The following is a 20,418-nucleotide window of genomic DNA, read 5'->3' as shown; positions in this document are numbered from 1 at the left end:
GCTTTGAGGGAGGGAGGGAGCATTCCCTCAAGCTAATTTCTGCACTTCTGACGCCACAACGATCTCGATCCTGGTTGAGAAAGTGGTGCTGGGATTGGTCGTGGAGCCCATGATCCTCATTGCATTCAAAATCGTCTTCGGGTAAGATCCAGAAGAAAAAGAAAAGTAAAGTCGAAGAGGTCTTCAATTTCGCCCAGTCTGATGAAGTCATCCATCAATACAAGGGAGCTTCATCATTTGAGGCTGGGTTCCGTGGTTGAGCCTCCACCTGGGCCATCTCTGTGCCTCGCCGAGTTTCAGGGAGCCTCAGCGACCCTTTGCCGAAATTCATGAGTTCTATAAGACCATGCACCTCATATTTGGGCTGTCCGTTTCTGATGGCACGCCTTTGGGCCCTTTGGTATTTGAGAGAGGCCACCCTCGATCTCCGACGTGGTTCAGTCCCTGGCTCCAGTCGGGCCCTTTGGATCCAAGGATGGATTCGGAACGGTGCAGGTCGTACCACCTTGACCTTTCATGGCGGCGGTCCCAATGCTGATGCTCCCGGAGACCTCTGGCGGCGCCGTCCCCATTCTGAATCCCAACAGAGCCTGAGGGGCGTCATCCGGCACCTACTGGAGCCATGCATTCCAGGCCAGAGCCCGAGCCCTGTTCCTATGTGCTGGGACTCAGGTAAGATTGGGAGGGGATAGCTTGACCCTGAAGAATACCAGCTCCTCGACCCTAACATGGACTGGTGTGAAGAATTGGCGAACTGCACACTTCTCCAGATACTGGCATGGTCTCTTTCTGTCGTAGCTATAGAGAGGGAGACTCTTTTACTATGGTGTTAAGAACGGCGGCCGTGGTCCTGCCCTCAGTGGCAGTCAAGACTAAAGTCTTGACAGAGGTCCGTCAGCCGGGCGTGACCCCCTCAGAACTGCTTCTCCCATTTAATGAAGACCTCACAGACTTCCTGTTTGGTACTTGGTCCAAAACCTGCTGTGAACAGGACGATTGCCTATTGCCACTGCCCCACCCCAGGGGGCCCCAATTTCCTCATGCAACACCCTACCCCAGGGAGCTTGATGTTCTAAGCTTCCATCTCCAGTGTAAATCATGGTGCATTCCCCACTGCTCCCCTAAATAGTGAACCCAAGAGGCTTGATACCTTAGATTTTATAATGGCCTCTCGGAATTTATGGGGCTTATTAATTGACTTTAAGATAGATCCCAGAACGGAAAGTGATCATTTCCCTCTTCAATTATGGCTAGACCCTTTACCATTTGCTCGTAGTCTGAATGAAGAGGGTCTATTAAACTCCCCAGTTGGGGAAATACAGATATCCAATAATAGGCGTGTCGTAAAATGGTCATACATACTGGGGGGAAAAAGAAGCACTGACCAATATTTATAACAAATTCAATGAAATTATCGGTGCATCCCAGTCGCCCTTATTAGGTTCACAGGGTGTGCTTGAATTACATTATAAGCTGATCGACGCTTTAACCCCCCTCCTGAGTAAAACATACAAAACAGATGGGAAAAGGGGAAAGGATCATCCAGAGTCAGGAAACCCATGGTATAATCAAGATTGTAGATCAGCAAAATCAAGGCTGATTATGGCTGTAAAATCTAGGATCCAATTGGATATTAAAAATGCTAGATTGCTCTACAATAAAACTATGACTCAAGCAAAAAAAACATGGGACTCTGATTTATGGGATGATCTATTGTGTGCGGCCAAACAACACGATCCGAGTACATTCTGGAATTTAATTGCTAATGGAAATAAGAAGGGTAATTCCTCTAAGGATGTTTACCTTGACGAAAGCACCTGGTGTGATCATTTCGCTAAACTTTATTCTATTAGTAAGGATGACATGTCCCTCAACGATAAGGATGACATGCCCCTCAACGACAACGAACCCATTTTAAATACGGGTACTGTCCCATTATATTTTAGCTTAGTAGAAACTAACTTGGCACTACAGGCTGTTAAAATGGGTAAAGCCCCTGACCCTGATAAAATCCCTTAATGAATTGATTAAGTTACATACAGGGAATTACGCTAAAATTAGATGGGGGAAGGATGGTGAACTTTCCAGAGCCATCCCCGTAGATAGAGGTGTGCGCCAAGGCTGCGTGCTTGCCCCTACACTTTTTTCGTTGTTTGTTAACGACATTCCAACCTTCCTAAAGAATTGTGTTCACGACTCCCCGAAACTAGATGGAGAAACAATAAGTTCTTTACTATTTGCTGATGATACTATTCTTATTTCCCAGACCCCAAGGGGTTTACAAAATTTGGTGAACACTTTCCAAATATATTGCGAGGAGAAGGGATTAGAAATAAATCCAACTAAGACCAAATATATGGTCATAAATCCCCCAAAAAATAATAATAGGAACAATTTGTTCTTAAAGAATCGCAAATTGGAACAGGTAGATCGTTTCAGCTATTTGGGTCTAACGCTGGATAATAATTTGACTTGGAAAGGTCAGCTGGACAAAAGTACACTAGTTCTCCAACAAAATTCATTACCTATTCTGAAAGTGCATGGTGCTAGTGAGTCTAAAGCAATTTCTCCAGCACTCGAGGTATTTAAAGCGAAGGCTCAATCAGCTGCCCTCTATGGTGCTGAAGTATGGGGATGTTGCAGTAACAGCAAATTTGGGTAAGTTGAAAATAATTTTGTACGCAGGCTGCTTAAAATTCCAACTAGAACTCCTCTTGTCCCTGTATTACTTGATATCAATTTTAAAAGAACAGAGTATCTAGCACTACTGAGACCAATGCTGTATTGGGTAAGGGTCTGGTCTACCCCAGAACTGAATTATTATAAGTGTGGGTTGACTGAACTTATTCAGATTGATGAGCACCTGAAAACCCCATGGCTAAAATATATATATATAAGTGGTTTAAAAGATTAGGCCTCTCTCATTTTTGGGAAGCACCCCAGAATATAACTTTGTCCTTTAAAAAAATCTTAAAGGATACTTTCTGGTCCTATGTCTACGCCGAACTAATATTTGGATCGACGATTGGCATATTGACACAGAACTTCCTAAACATAAAAGATATACCAAACTTTGAAGAATTTATGGATGAGATTGGCCCTCCGCTAGCAAAATCATTATATTTGCAATTTAGATATGGGGTTTTATTGATCAGCGCCTACACATGCAGGTGGGGTGGGGAAAAAGGTTCGGATCTCTGTACCCTTTGTTCCTTAGGGGTAAGGGAAGATGTTGCTCACCTCCTCTTCTTTTGCCCAGCGTATAAGAAACCGAGGCTCTGTTGGATCAAACCACTTTGTAATCATGTGGGGGTTAGATCTTATAAAGTGGCAGAGCGTATACTAAAATCTGATACCTCTCAACTGATGGTTTTTGGTATAAGTAGATTCTTATTTAATATATATCTCATTAGGAAAAGGTCTGGTTATAAATTGTAATCCAAGAAGCAGTATCTACCCATTTCCTTTTCCACAGTTAATGCATTTAGTCTCTCTCAGCCTTATTTTATTGTCGTTTATCTTTTTTATATGAAAACTGGCTTTTAACTAAAATATTCCTATTTATTGTTTTAAAATCGGTATTGTATAATCATGGAGTACACCATTTTTGCTAATTGTTGTAATCGTAATCATATATGGTCATGTATGCAAATTGTGTTTTTTATTGTTATGTTGACTTTTATGGCTAAATTTGCCGAAATAAAGTACTACTGAACTGAACCTTAGGAAAGAAAATGTTTTCTTCCATCAGCCTTGCACTGCATTCCGTGAACACTGTGTGTCGTTTGAGCCATTACTCCCATGCACTGTGGGATTCGGTTGCATGTCCATGGTCCCAAAGGAGCCCCGGTCCGACTTTACCATGCTGTTACAAACGGGAGAGATGCAGCCAAGTTTTTGATCCGATGTGGTTTGGACTCAACCGACTAGCTGGGTATGGTTTCTTTGTTTGCCTTATGGCCACATGGCCTCCTGCATCCTGCTTGTGACACATACCTGCTGGCATATGCAGGATCTGCAGTGGTACCTGCAGTTCCAGTGGGCGCAGCATCAGGGGAATCTCTTCAACATAGTCCAGATCTCAGAGGGAACTGCAAAAGATCTGCAGTGGTGATTAACGAACCGCAAATGGGTCAGCGGCAAACCATTCTCCCTTTCCCAACCAAATCTAACAGTGGTGACAGATTCATTACTCCTGGGATGGGGCAGCCATCTGGGAGCGGTAAAGATAAGAGGTATCTGATCTCCAGCTTAATCCAGATTCCACATAAACCTTTTGGAGCACCAGGTGATCTGATTGGCATTAAAAGCCCTTCTGACCTCCATCAAGGAAAGGCTAGAGCAGGTGTTTAAGGATAGCACCACTGCCACGTGGTACTGCAACAAGCAGGCGGGGTGGGGTTGTGGGCCTTTTGTAGAGGCCCTGCGTCTCTGGACATGGCTGGAACATCAGAGCCTATTTCTTGTTGTTCAACATCTGAACACCATGGCGGATGAACTAAGCCGAAAATGCCTAGCGGATCATGAATGGCTTCTCCATCTGGAGGTGGTGCAAGTGCTCTTTCAGCAGTGGGGAGAGCCTCGGTTAGATCGGTTTGCCACTGCAGAGAACGCACAATGTCAGCAGTTCTGCTGCACTGGACTTTCCAAGGCGGCTCTCGCTCGGAGATGCTTTTTCATCTTGAGTGGAGCTCAGGCCTCCTGTGTGCCTTTCCACACTTACCACTCCTGCCCAGAGTTCGCAAGAACATCAGGAATGACCGGGCCTAAATCATCCTTGAGGCTCCGGACGAAGTTTGGTATCACAAGCTGCAGAGCATGGCCATCGGACCTCCAATCAGGCTGCCCCTTCGGGAGGATCTTCTGTCACAGAAACAGGGTAGGGTTCTCGACCCGAACTGGTCAACCCTTCCACCTTCATGCATGGAGATTGAGCAGCAGCAGTTAACAACTTTTGACCTTCCTCCTGCAATGTTTTCTTTACGGACAGACATCCCTCCACCAAGACCGTATATGCCTGCTGTTGGGACAAGTTTGTGGCAAGCCGTGCAGAGAAACTGGTTGATGTTCTTGCTGCTCCCATCTCCCAGGTCCTTCTCTTTATCCTTTCTCTTGTACAGCAGGTTTCCGCTTTGGGCACCTTAAAGGGCTATCTTTCTGGTGATCTCAGCCTTTCTGTGGTTGCCAGATTAGCCATCCCTCTTCAAATTCCTTTTTTTAAATTGGTTCTTGAAAGGCTTGCAACACTTTTCCACCTTTGCACTTCATCATGCCTTAGTGGTACCTTAATCTTGTCCTAACTCTTATGATGTGTGCTCCCTTTGAGCCATTGCAGGACTATCCTCTCAGACTCCTTACCATCAAGACAGCCTTCCTGGTGGCAATAACCCAGAGGGTCAGTGATCTTTAGGCGTTGGCATACAAGCCTTTACATCTGAACATTGAGCCAGACAAACTGGTACTACGTACCAGAACTTACTTTCTGCCTTAATTTGTCACTCCCTTTTATGTAGGCCAGGCTGACATTTTATGCTCTGCCTCATCCCTCCAAGAAAAAGGAGCAACTTTGCCTGGACTCAAAAAGAACGTTGTCGTTCTGCCTTGACCGTACGAGAGAGTTCCAGGTGGACGACCAACTCTTTGTGGGGTATGTTGAGGCGAAGAAGGCAAAGGTTGTGTAGGAACGAACCATCTCTTGATGGGTAGTGCTCTGCATCAAGATCTGATATGCATTGGCCAAAAAACAACCCCCTGAGGGTTTGCGTGCTCACTCCACCAGGGCTAAGACTGCAACCACTGCGTAAGCATGCGGAGTTCCGGTCCTGGACATCTGCCAGGCAGCAATGTGGGCCACTTTGCACATGTTTACAAAACAATACTGCCTGGACAGTCAGGTCTGCCGGGACGGGCATGTTGCTCGTTCGGTCCTGCAGGACTTTTAAGTGTGAAACAGTTTCGCAGACACCGGGGAGATGTTGCTCGGGTATCTATTCGTAGCTTAGTAATCCGCTGCTAGAAGTCTCTATCAGATGAGTAAGTTACTTATGTTCGGTAATGCCTTATCTGATAAGAGACTCTTGTCTAGCTACAGATTAATTACCGACCTACCCATCCTACCCGCTCTGCGACCAGATTTCTAAGGGCAGGGCTGTTTTCCTTTCAGGGCCATAGTTTTCCCCCCAGTGGTCCGTATACTTCGTGGCTCCACGCTCTTGGAATAGAACGTCGCAAAAAAAAAAACTGACGTCAGTGCGCTGGGGTATATATAGGGAGCATATATAGGTACTGCTCATGTCACTTCTGGCGCTTACAATGGCGACAAGGGCAGGTGGAGCTGAACAACGCCACCTACAGGCTCACAGGGGTACCGCTCATGAAAAGATTCCTGGATCCAGTCTGATGCCTGGGGATAATTCTAAGGTAAGGAATCTGCGGCTAGATAGTCTCTACCAGATAAGGCATTACTGAAGGTAATTTACTCATTCAGATAAACCAGCAAGACCACACCTCTCTTCCTCCTCACCCCACTGACTGCACAATTACAAATTCATGGTTGAATGACCTAGTCTGTCATTCTGATATATGGTTAAATGGGTATTGTCCATATGTGGGCGCATTCCCTGATACATAGTTTTACTTTCTTGCCCCATCTCACTAAGGTAGCTTATTTGACATTAATGTTGACCAGAGGTGCTGTCCTCTTTCTCGATCCACAGTGAATGTCATGGAACTATCCCAATACTATGCCACCTGAGTCTTCAGGGGCCTGTGTGCTATAGGTCTTCCTTCGGCTTCAAGGTTCCCTAGCCTCACAGCCTATCTAATTTCCACATAATATGTGTGATGAGTGTGCCTGTACTACCACATCTCCTCTAGTACCTATGAGATTTACTGGTGTGGAGGCGCTTCAGGGTTAGATGCCATCTTAGTACCACCTCGCTGGCCATCTCCAGTGCATTTGTGATGCTTCTTCTAGTATTTCCTAATAGTGTGCCCCAATGTTTGTCTGTGACGGTCTTCCTTAGTTCTTTCTGCTACAGAGCATGAAAGCAAGTCTTCTTTCTTAAAGCACTTTATATATTCTAGAGATATGGTGTCCCTCCTCCAATACCATGTGTAGAAACCTTTCAAAGGCAGTCAGTGGCGTATCGCTGCTGCCTTCACCTTCACCTCCACTTGCGGTTCTCAGCATCAGACATCTGTGCATTAAAACCTTTCTGCCTTGCTGTGACAATACTGTTCTTGGTTTGTTCAAATGATTTAATGGCCCCTTTGTCGAATATGTCTCCTATCTTAGTGCACTTTTCTCAGTTTTGAAAGGCCTCCCTATTCAGACTGGGCACTAACACTGGGTTGCCCATCATAAGTGTAAATTGGTCAGCATGGTGCCTTAGTCTCATCTTAGCCTCCACTGGATACCAGATTCTGAAAGTCAAATTTGTAATCCCAGAGCAAAACATGTTCAGTGGTCTATCTTTTGAGCTACGGCAGGGGAATACAGGGGTCGACTCGCTAGGGTGGGGTCCAGAAAACACCTATGCTTGTTGGTTTCTGCCTTCGACTTTTCTAGAAGACATCTAAAGTAAGATGCTTGGTAGTACCATTACGGTTTTGGGGCTCCCAGACCCCTGTGACAATCTGAATCGTAACTCCCACTGGCCGATACCCTCAACTTCTTTCTGCCTCCTATGAAATCCATGCATATGGCTTTGCATCAGGCTGCACTCCACTGTGAAGGCAAAGGCAAGGTAATAGAACAGAAATAGCAACCTAGTCAACACTACCATCTTGATGGTTGCAGTGCGTCCAAGCTGAGAGAGGGCAAGTTTGTGCTACCTCTTCATGTCCATTCTAAGCTCTCTGATCAGTTGTGGAAGTTAGCTGCATAGATCCTTGCTACGGACATGGATAGTCTAATACCCAGGTATTTGATCGAGGGCTGTGTTTCCCTGAAGGGAAATGTGCTTGTACCCAGTTTAGTTCTTCCCTTAGGTTATTGATGCTGAAAATTCCAAACTTATGCAAATTATTCTTAAGGCCAAAACATTTTTGAAGTGCTGCATTTCCCTCTGTGGTGATTGCTAAGACCCCTTATAGTTGGCCAGGGAGCCCATTATGTCATTTACAAATAATGATACCTTGAATACCCCGATTCCCAATTTGACCCCTTTAATTGCCGGTGTGTCTTTTAACCTCAGTGCCAGCGGTTCTAGGTGCAGGGCAATCAACAAATGAGACAATTGGCAGCCCTGTCTCAAGCTCCTCTTCAGCATCACTATCTCGGACTCCTGAGTGTTTACCCACACTTGCTCATAGGGGCCATTGTAGCCATGAAGGCCATGGCTCTGAATCATGGGCTAGCCCCCAAGACTTTGAGTACCTTGCTAAGATATGCCCTATTCACCCTGCCAAATGCTTTGTCCACATCTAATGGCACAAGAAGACCAACTTTTTTGTTTAGTTAACATGTTTCAAACGTAGGAATCTTTTGCTGTGATCACTCATCTGTCTCCTGCTATACACCCAAACGATCAGGGTCAACCATCTGAGGCATTAGGCCATAATTTCCATGAGTATCTTCATGTTGACATTCAGCAAGGAGATGGGGTGATGAGCACCGCATTACCTTTGGTCTTTGTCTGGCTTCAGAATACAATATCTGACTTCCGAGCTCTGACAGGTACATTCAGCAGAACACCACAGGGAATCTGCCCTGCTCTGGCCCCATTCCCTGCCTTGTAGTTTTTAGGGCCATAATAATTTCTTCAGGAATTTGGTGCTAGACTCTAGCTGGACACCCCATCCTCCAATGTTATCTATGAGTAATAAACTATCGACTAGATCTCAGGCATAGAGGTTCTGATAAAAAAGTTGCAAATTCCACAATTTTTCTCTCCTCTTGAGTTAACGTATAACCTGCAAGTATATTATGATGCATTCAGACAAGAACTCTGCAATTTCAAGGGATTCCAGCATAGCATCAAACTAATGGAAGAAGCCCTATCTATGAAGCAAAAGTGTGTAATATTCACTTTCAGCATGCAAGGAAATGAAAGAAGTCTTAGACAAATGGTTTGCTGAAGGGATAATTAAGCCCATTGTTGCATCCCAGTGGCTATACCCTGTTGTCGCAGCCAAAAAGAAGACTGTAGAGATTAGGCTATGCATGGGCATGCACCAGTAAAACCTCCAGGTACTAGTATTAAGCCAACCTCTTCCAAATATCCATGAAATGGTTAGTACACTTGAGGATGCTAAATTCTTTTCAACACTGGACTTCACAGCTGCTTACAGCCATTGTCTCTAATAAAAGGAGTATGAGACCTCACATCATTTGTCACACCACAAAGAGCATTTTGATTTTGTGGCATACCCTTTGGCCTGAACTCAGCTTCTGCGATGTTCAAAACATCATGAACAATCGTTTTAAGGAGATAGATGGTGCCTGTGCCTTTCAGGATGATGTACTTATGTTTTCATGGATAGAAAAGGAACATCTAACAACGTTGCATGAGATTCTGAGGAGAGTCCAGAAAAGCGTACTAATGTTAAAATAGAAAAACGTAAGTTCTTGCAACCTTTTGTTAAGGATCTTGTGCATGTCTTCAGCTTAACCGATGTAGTCCCAAAACCAAGCTTGATATCTGCAAGCAAGTCGCCAACATCCAGCAACAAAGAAGAAATGTCATTCTTCCTGGGACTGTGATTTCTGCTCAAGATTTGTGAAGAATTATGCAGATAAAGTAGAGCTTCAGAGACATTTGATAAAAGCAAATGCCATCTTCATTTGGGGGAAAGAATATGAAGAAAGCTTGCTGATACTTTAGGTGTGAACTTTAAAATACTCTTGGTTCACCTTCATTTGATGGATCTCTGAATTCTATAATAACTTTTAATGCAAGTGAAATGGGGCTGAGTGCTGTATTAAGCCAAGTTGGATCATAAGAAGAAAGGCTAATAATGTTTGCTTCTCGTAAATTGAGCGACTCTGAAACCAAATATTCCGTCATTGACGGCATGTTCGTAGCAGTAGACACATTTAAAATGTTACAATTGGGCAGACCATTTTTTGATCAGAACAGACTACAAACCCCTAGTGAGTATTCTAGTTAAAGGGAATTCTGATATTGTATCTCCACACATAACAAGGCTAGCATGGAAAATACACATATTTGTTTATCATAGAATACATTCATGGCAAATTTGATGATAAAGCTGACGATGAATGGTGTAACGAGGATAACTATATTTCTGTTGCATGTTTAACTGACACACCTGATGATGTGCAAACTGTGAGTCGCAAACAATGGATGTCGGCCATCCAAGCTGATCCTGATTATACCTTGGTAACTAGATTTATTATTGAGAGGTGGCCCAAATTAAAAATAGTTGATGTTAGCTTAAGGCTGTCCTAGAAAATCAAAAATGAAACTATTGATGACTGAATAACCATAATAAATGGCACATTAGGTTCGAGGCATGTGAGCTGTAGATCACATGCTTTGCATACTCCTGCCATCTAGTGTTGGGTCCGTAATTTGCAAGTTGTTTTTGTTCGAAGAAATCTTTCCAGTCACGAGGTAGGTGACTCCTTCTTTCGGTGATAGTGCGCATGGGCATCGACTCCATTGATAGATTGTTTTTTTCCGCCATTGGGTTTGGACGGGTATTGCTGCGCTCCGCTTCAGAATTGACCCTCTGGTTCCCTCTCGTGCGTGCTCTCTCTACCACAACGGTATTGTTTTCAAATGCATTTTCTCTTTCTCGGTTCGATTTGAACGTCAACAAAACTTTGACATTTCCACCGGAAGATCTGCGGGCGTCCTTCTGGCCTATCCATGTCAGTTCGGCTCCTTGTTGATGGAACGGACTCCGTATAAATTCTGTCCCATTTGCCACGCAAAATATCCGCAGATGGACTCTCACCCTGTGTGTAATTTGTGCTTGTCCCCTGAGCACAAAGAATAAGACTGACGCGTGCCGTTCTTTCAGGTCAAAGAAAACTCTTTGTGATCGCTGGGATGCAGCGTTTGGATGTCACACTGGACCTCTTCGGCGAAGACTCCGAACAAGAAGAGGTATCAGCGGCAGAGGAAGAGATATTGCTTTAGCTGCGTCTGACTCCGGATCAAAGTTACAGATCGACCTTGAGGACGATGATGTGCCGCAGGGACAAGGGAACGTGAGTACCAAAGACACCTTCTCCCCCCTTCCATCGCCCCTAAGAAATCGAAGGCTTCGGCACCACCTCCATCTCAAGGCCAAGGTCGGCACCGAGAAGAGGTTTCCAACGCTCCACCTCATGGCTCAGCATCAAAACCCTCTGAAAAGCCTTCTGGCTCGCGATCGAGTCTGCCAAAGCCCACTTCCAAGCCAAATTCTTCCAGCTCAAAATCCAAGATGGGTTCTAAACCCAAACCTTTAGAACCAAAACCTTCAACACCGAAAACTAAGAAACATCCCTCTGAGTCGAAACCCTCAGTACCGAAAGGACATCCCAGCTTGACCCCGAAAGCTTTGGTGCCGAAAAGCAAAGACTTGCCTATAACACAACCGGATCCAAACATAGACACTGTACCTCCTAAACTGGATCCAAAACAGAAAAAGCTGTACTTTCACCATGACACAGGGCATATCCATGCTAAAACACCTTCTAAGTACAAGCTTTGTGAGGATGATTGCCCATGCAAAATTTCTCTCAAGAAAGAGTGTAGGCACTAGTCCTTTCCATACACTTCTATTCCCTCCTCCTCCCTCGCCACAAAATCTTGATCCATTACAGATTACACCAAGTCAGTCTCCTCTACCGCATCTTCACACAGGTGACACTGATGATGCACAATTACCAGATCCTTAGACGGACTACACAACTGATCCTCCACAGGACACAGACCCAGATCTTTATCCTGCCAGGCCATCTCCACTTGATGACAATCTTTATTACCAATCTTAGTCAGGTATTGCAAGATGGATTGTAAAATATATCTAAACATGTTATGTTAAAGCAAAGAGAACTTTGTTAGTCTCCCCTAGAGTGCATTCTACTCGCAAAATAGGGGCTACAATGGCCTTCTTGGGAAATATTCCCTTAGCTGATATTTGTAAGGCATCAATATTGTTTACAATGCACACATTCACCAAACACTATTTTGTAGATGTGTTCGGAAGACAACAGGTAAATATAGGCCAAGCAGTACTTAAAACTCTATTTCAAACCACTGCTACAGGTTAGCCACTGCTTTGGGATATTACTGCTATACAGTCTATGCAAAGCATGTGATCTACAGCTCATATGCCTCAAACGAATATTACTTGCCCAGTAAGCATCTGTTCTTGGCATGTAGAGCTGTAGATTCACATACGCCCACCCACCTCCCTGGTCTTCTGTAGTAGTTGTAGTTCTTAATTCACATTCATACGCATAAACGTCTCTAGTCTATACATTCTACTCCATTCTCACCCTCTGCGGGAAAACAATCTAACAATGGAGTCGATGCCCATGGGCACTATCACTGAAAGGAGTCCCCTACCTCGCGACTGGAAAGACTTGTTCGAACAAAAACAACTTGCAAACATCCGGACCCAACACTAGATGGCAGGACCCGCAAAGGGGCTCTTTAGCGGAGATATTTTTGATGAAGCCGTTAGGTGTGTGTGGGTGTGTGGAATAGGTAGTGTAGTGAGTGTGAAGTGGTGTCTAAAATAGGTTTAGGGAGACCCTTGTAGGAGAGTAGGATCTGCTTCTTATAGTTACCCCCACTTTTTGCTGATGTTTCACTGTTTTCGACTAAGTCTGGCTGGGATCCTGCTATCCAAGACCCCCGCCTAGCTGCTTCCTCCTCTAAATTGATTGCATGTACTTTAGGTACACCCCAGATTGGATTATGGGGTACCCTTATAAGTCCCTAGTATATGGTATACTATGTACCCAGGGCATAGGTACCCCAGAGGCCTCTCGGGGCTGCAGCATGTATTATGCCACTCCTGGGAGACCATTCAAAATGACACAACAGGTCTGCTACAGCAGCCTGTGTAAGGTGGTGCATGCACACCTTATTTAGATATAGGTTCACTATATCTACGCCATATCACTGCACTTATAAACCGATCAGTCGCCCCTATGGCAGCCTTTATCAATCCTGAAGGCAGGGTGCTGGGTTTTATGTGAGAGGGTGCACCTGCTTGAGCAGAGCCCCTCTGCAGCCTTCGATACCTATTTTCCGGGGTTGTTTGTGATGCAGCCAACCATATATATTTAAGTGCATTATAATCTTGCGGTAAATGCTAACTTTAAAACGGCTGCTTGGAAACATATCGTGTTTGTTGTCAAACACCTTGGAATCGTACCACCACAACAGTAACTGGTGTGGGAGGTATGATTCCACCCTCCTAGAGGGAGAAATATGACAACACCGGTACACCCTGTACCAGCTTAACTGAGCCTGGCATCACAAAATGGATGCTGCCAGCCACAGACACAAGTCTGCCCTCCTGCTGCCTGGCGAAACTCCGGCAGGGGAAGGCTTGACAATAGGGTTCCTGTCACAGGGAGTTGTGACCACCTCCCAGACGGGCTTTAGTGTATTGGGGCCGGGTGGGTGCACTCAGAGTGCTTTGATGTCTGCACTGGGGGCACATTTGGTGTCCCTGTGCATAGTCCAGCTCAAACCGGTTGCAGGAGCCGTTTGCTCCTGCTCTGGAGTGAAACTGGACAAAGGACATGGGTGTAGCCACCCCTCTGTCCTGACCCTCCCAGAGGTGGGTCCCCAGAGTTTGTCCCACCCCTTCCTTGGGTATAAAGCGGGAACCCCAGACTACAGGACTTTTGATTTACCTGTATGAAACTCTGCTACAGAAACCAAGTACTTCGACTATCTGCACTACTCTGGATGACTGAAGAATCTCCCTTGGAGTAAAGGAGTTACTCCCCCGCAAGGCAGGCACCTGAAACGCATCTGACTGGTTTGCATCTCCGAAGCTCCTGAGGACTCTGAAGATTTCTGCAACACAGGAAGTGGGTTCCTGAGGTCTCTGAGGTTGATCTGTGCTCTCAGCAGTTCTGAGGCCTGTATCCCTTGTGGAGACCGTGCAATTAACCCTTGTGCACTGCGTACATTTGCAGCAGCATATACTTTTTGGCGACCCCTGAGGTTGTGCTTTGGGCTACTTGTAGTCCTGACCCCGAGCAGTATTTCCACTGAAGATTTCCGACCTACACTCCACGAGTGTTCCATGGGCTGGTATTTTGTGATTCAGCTCGAGGTCCCTTCGCGATCCCTGGTCCATCGACCTGTGGGTTCCTGTGAAGGTAACTTTGACTTTCCATGGGCTTTCCTGGTTGCTCTAGACGTGCCCTGACTCTCCTTAACTTGGAGACACCCCAGGATCTTGCTGGTCCTCACTGAAGCATATTTCCTCTGACCGCGTGGGTTATAGTTGCCAAGGCTTGTTGGTGTTCAATCCGGACACTGCCCCCCAGCACTCGACATCCTTCATGGGACAGTTCACCTCCGGACTTGGGTCATCATCGACGTCTCCTGGTCCCTGTGGCTGCAGAGTCAAGCTTCACCTCCTCTCACCTGAAACACACAACATTGGTGGGCATTCATCTATCGTGCCCCTGGTCACTGTGAAGTGACCCAAACTCTCCTCTGCTTTCAGGTTCTTCTCAGCGCCGATCCAGGCTTGGATCACACCGGACACTTTTCACCTTCCCTGCAACAACACTTCTTCGCATCACGACATTGAAATCAGCAAGCGTTTCCAACACCACTTGACCCCTATGCACCCGGCTCCTCCGGGATAGGTAACACGGGTACCTCAGTACTCTCAAGGTTGCTGGCCTTAGAACCTTCTATGTTCTAAAGGGTTTGCTTGAAGTCCTCTTCTAAGTATCCTTAATCTTTAAAATTCCAACCGTGACTTTCCCATAGAGTTGTACGGAGCTCGCGTCTGTGTTCTCACACTGCACCTGTCCTCCGTGGGTCCCCTGTATCACTACTTTGGGTGGTTCCTTGGGGTCCCAGCGAATCTACGTGCTCTAGGCACTGTGTCTAGTCAAGTATTGGTTGTTACTTTCTTAGTATATGGTTTGCTCTCCATAGCTACCACTAGGATAGCTTTCAATAAAGGTTGTCTGTAACCTAATCATCAATAAGGGTCGTTTGGACTGGTGCAAGATGCCCACTTTAACTAGTCCAACTTCTCACAACCCTATTGCCTAAATTTTATTCCTAGGGTAATAGGTAGTGTAGTGAGTGTGAAGTGGTGTCTAAAATAGGTTTAGGGAGACCCCAATGCCTACATTTTATTCCTAGGGTTCACTAACCTAACTAAAAATAAGGATCCCTAACCGGATACAATGGTCCTAAAGGGCATGTGTGGTGTAGAAGGTTGACATGTTTCTTGCCTTAGCGGGTCTTGTGGCAATTCATCAGGACCGATAGTTTCAGAGAATGTATCTAGACTCCTACACTACCGCAATGCTGGTGCTAAAAGTAAGAGAATGCAATAGTTACCAGCTTTGCAAGAAAATACCAGGTCTGATTCACCTGGTATTCTTCGACCCCATGAAATGCAGGTCTGTGATGACCAAAGCGTTTACGCAGAGCACGTCGTATTCTCTTGCAAAGCTGGTAACTATTGCATTCTCTTACTTTTAGCACCAGCATTGCGGTGGTGTGAGAGTCTAGATACATTCTCTGAAACTATCGGTCCTGATGAATTGCCACAAGACCCGTTAGGGGCTACCATAGGCAAGAAACAGGTCAAGCTTCTACACCACACATGCCCTTTAGGACCATTGTATCCGGTTAGGGATTCTTGTTTTTAGTTAGGTTAGTGAACCCTAGGAATAAAATGTAGGCATTGGGGTCTCCCTAAACCTATTTTAGACACCACTTCACACTCACTACACTACCTATTACATACACCCACACGCACCTAACGGCTTCATCAAAAAGATCTCCGCTGAAGATCCATCTTCGCGGGTGCCCATCAGGGATTGCAATACCGGCCCCACGAGCAGGCCCAAATGATGAAGCATTACCTCCTTCGGGGTGTGTGAGGGCACTTTTTCTCAGACCTGAAAACTCACACTTAGGAACTGCACACCAATCAGTCATACTTAATTTGTGTTTGGGAGTACGTGTGCAGAACCTGCTTAAAAACAGCTCCCAGTTCCTCTCATTTGGAGAAGTAAGTAACATTATCCTTATACACATTTCCTTGAGACCACAAATCCTTGCAGTTGCCCTTGAAGGTGACTGAGAATGGTCGGCACTAAGAAAAGTCTTGATACAAACTACTGAAGGCCTGCCATGGACAAGGATGATGAGTTGTATATACACAATTGTCATGTTTGTGTCAATACAGATAAGGACCTCAAAGCACCTACTTACACCCATACGTTTGCCAGAAAGAGCTTGCCAGAAAATAGGAGTAGAAATGATTGGCCCAATGTACAACCAGCCATTATCCATCATGCAGTTGTCATGGTGGACTACTATAGTCTGTGGATTAATTTAAAATTCCTACAGAGCCCACATCATATCAAGTGCTGGAATTTTTCCAGCTAAGATTTTCATAAACAGTAGGTGATAATGATACTACGATTATTTCCCCTAACATAACACATTTCGGAAGCCTACTGCATCACTTAACTACTGCCAAAGAAGAGGCATGAGGAACATGCATGCTGTTTGATGAAAGAAACTATCCAATTAGCACTCAAAGAACCTTTGCCCATAGAAAACCCCTTGAAAACAAGATTATGGGCATATCACACAACCCCACATAGCATAACTTTGCTATCACTTGGAGCTGACTGGATGGTTACTTTTATTCCTCTGGTTTGAATTTGGTGGGGTGTAAGCTTTCAGACGGAACCGGTGTTACTGTTGGTTGTTGAAATGGTTGACGGTCAGAGCAGATGTTTAATCAACATGTCCGTAGCCATTGCGGTCAAAGCCTCACCCTCTACTACTCATATGTACATAGGGGATTAAACCAATGTGAAACCTTACGTTTATGCACAGAAAAAGTGGTATTGCTTTTCATATATTGAGACCACTGCATTAGTAACTCATTCTGTCCCATGTGCTTTTTATTGTATATAGAGACATGAAAAGAATATAGAAATATAAATATAGACACTTTTAACTTATAACTTGATCCAAATTCGTGAAGTAAAACTTAAAAAAAAAGATTTGTGGCAAATAAGGTATGCTCTAAAACAGCAATTGGTGTCTGTTGTGCAGTATTGAGGTTGTGTGTTTTGTCACTTGAGTAATGAAACAAACAGTTAGAACATCACATGTCTTTAGAAGATGACACACACAATTATCAATAAATTGCAAAGAAGTTCTATACAGTAATTCATATTTCTTGCGGAGAAAGGATTTTGAAAACGGAGCTTCACATGCAAATTGGTGGCCAAATCTGAACCAACTATTTTTTTGCAGAGTAAGGAGAGCAGGCAACACTGTACATAAAAAAAAGTCCTCCTAGGAAACATGCATGTGGTGATTTCTATGTTTAATTTAGCAAGTTCCGTTTCCATTAGCATTTGTACATCACAACCATAGCCTGTTCACTACCGATTCATAAATCCTACAAAAACGAGTAATCACCTGTCGAACAATACACTTGTGTCAAAATTTAAGCATTGGTTTGATGTTGCTTGAACACATGTTATGCAGGACTTACATTAAACCATACACTGTATCCTTCTATATGGAGGATAAAGGAATGCATGTAATTTATATGTTTTTATCTGCTGAGTGCTAAACTTTCTGAGGTGGCAGACTGCATGCAGATATTTTTTAACAGCAGTAACAGATAACTTGTGCTAGGTCTCTTCATTACCACACACAAAATGATAGCTACGTTACTCAATGAATTCACGTTTGTGGTATTTTCTTAGGGTAGGCTGGAAATACATAATCTGAACTCGGGATCAAAAGAAGCATGTGTGGCTGTAGATGAACATGCTGTACATACTCTTGCCATCTAGTGTTGGGCTCGGATGTGTGCACGTTGCTTTTCTTCAAAGAAATCTTTCTAGTCACGAGGTTTGGTGCCTCCTCCTCTTGAAGATAATACATATGGTCATCGACTCCATTGTTAGATTGGATTGTTAGATCTCTGCATATAGATCGCTTTGCTTCACATTCCACCCTCACCCGTCGTGCCGGAAATCAATCTAACAATGGAAAAACACCTTACACATATCTGGGCCCAGGGCCCAACACTGGACGGAGTATGCAGAGTATGTGTATCTACAGCACCACATGCCAGAAACAGATCCTAACAGGGTAACATTTTCCATATAGATATATATATATCTCCAAAGGTCACAGGGACGTTATAGTTAGGCTCAGATATCACTCATACAAAACCAGTGGAATTCAGCAGTTCTAGTTACCTGACCTAACTAAAACTTACTCCCCTGTAATGCACTGCTTATGACCTCACATATTACATCACTCATAACATGGTCTGTGACATCACTGATGACACCACACACAGCTGTTAGTGACCGTAAAGAGACCCTTAAGGCCCGCGCGGTCCCCAACTGCTCCCCCGCATCCTGTGGAGCCAGCATTGCTTTCACAGACAGGGAGCTGCTAAACATGCAGCTTCCTCTCTGTGAAAGCAATTCTGCTCCGCTTCCAGCGTTTGCTGTGGCTCCTGTCAAGTCACAGCAAACAGCTATGTCCCGGGCGTGGGCACCCCGGGCCATAGCAGGAGCTGGCCCTGAGGAGGTGGTGGTCCCCAGGGCCATCTATGGCTCCAGGAGGGGGTCGCGTGGCCTCCCTCCAATCTTTGGTGGTGGTCCACGGGGCCTACGGTCTGCAACGGACGCCCTCCATTATATTATTTGAGCCCAGTGGAGGTGGCTGTCCTCGGGCCTGCGGGGTGGGAGCGCGGGCGCCCCCTCATTTCTATGTTAATTGCCCCAGGAAGGTGGCGGTCCCCCATGGCTGAGGGGGGATGTGTGTGCCTCTGTACTTCTATAATTCATAACCCTGGATAGGTGGCGGTCCCAGCAGCACCAAGGGGGGCCACATGGCCCCCCGCATTTCTACCCCAGGAAAGTGGCTTTCCCTAGGGCTGCGGCAGCCGAGCGGGCCCCCCCACCCCGCCCCAAACATTTCTATAGTTCATTGCCCTGGGCATGAGGCCTCTGGCGCACTAATTTAATAAATAGCCCCGGGAGGAGGTGGTCCCTGGGCTACGGGAGGCTGTGTGGACCCCTGCATCAGTTTACTATTGTTTGCCCCCGGGTGGTGGCAGTCCCCAGGAAGTAGGAGGTGCCACACGGGCACTCCACGCATAATTATAAAACACTGCCCCGGAATTTGAGGGGGGGGGGGGCAGGGTATTCCTACTCTACCCCCTTTTCTTTATTTTTTAAATTTTTTGATGGACTCTGCTTCAAGCCGTGTCCCAAGATGGCTGCAAACACTTCCTATTTGAAGTGATGGCAGCCAATCAAATTTCAGTAGAATCCGTACGTCCACTGCTAGGCTCCGCGTCCCCAGATATTTATATTTTTTAAACTTAAATATCTCTTTAACTACTGTAGGAAAGTGCCCCTTTTTGCATGGTTACCCCCACTTTTTGCCTAACATCTGATGCAACCTGACTTGATGTGCCCTGGGCCCCTACCAATCAGGTTCCCACGACATGTTCTTTCCCAAAACTGTACCTTTGTACCCACAATTGGCACCTCTCTGGCCACAGGCAAGCCCCTTGTAAAATGTACCATGGGCACTGTGACCCGGGAAAGCCGCTAAGGGCTGCCGCACCTAAGGTACCCTGAAGATTGTTTTAACTCTCATTATCACAACACTCACCCCCCCAAAAAAACAGAAAAAAACAGCTCTGCAGTAAACAGGCGTCAAAGCACACCTAGAAGGCACTCTGCCTGCTAGGTGGGAGCCCGATGATGAAGCAGTCCACCAACTAGGTTGGTGGGTGAGGGTTTTTCTTACAAACCAAATGGTTTCCCTATCCCGGAGACTAAGAGTTAACTGACCCCTGTTACTGTGGGGTTTCTCGAGAGCGAAGCTCTCTTCTCGTTCTCTTTGTTAAAGTGCATTATGATCGAGGGAGACGAACAAGCTATCTAGTGTTCTCCTCCTTCTCTCAAATTTCTTCTGTAAGTCCATTCTTTGACGTAAGTGTAGTAAAGCCATAAAGAGTATATGGTCTGGAGGTTGGTCATTACAAACTCCACAGCTCCATAATGGCTTTACTAAAATCCGGTAAGTTTGGTACGAACTTCTCAGCACATTTAAACCCCTCTGAAGCCAGTGTGGGATTTAATGTAAAAAGCACTCAGAGGGCATCTTAGAGATGCCCCCTGAAAAACGACCAACCCTGGTGTGGTTTCTGAATGGCGACCCGCCATTT

The 20,418-nt window shown here is 45.3% G+C and overlaps 1 protein-coding gene across 4 annotated transcripts in view; it reads left to right on the top strand.

Annotated features, from left to right (window-relative positions):
• Nucleotides 1-20,418, top strand: part of GOLGA4 (golgin A4) — an 840,043-nt gene that overhangs the window by 677,875 nt on the left and 141,750 nt on the right. The window lies entirely within an intron of this gene.

Source organism: Triturus cristatus, chromosome 5_2 (genome assembly GCF_964204655.1).
Source record: "Triturus cristatus chromosome 5_2, aTriCri1.1, whole genome shotgun sequence".
In the NCBI taxonomy this organism is placed as follows: Eukaryota; Metazoa; Chordata; class Amphibia; order Caudata; family Salamandridae; genus Triturus; species Triturus cristatus.
The sequence above is the reverse complement of the archived record's forward strand: the minus strand, read 5'-3'. Positions and strand labels throughout refer to the sequence as shown.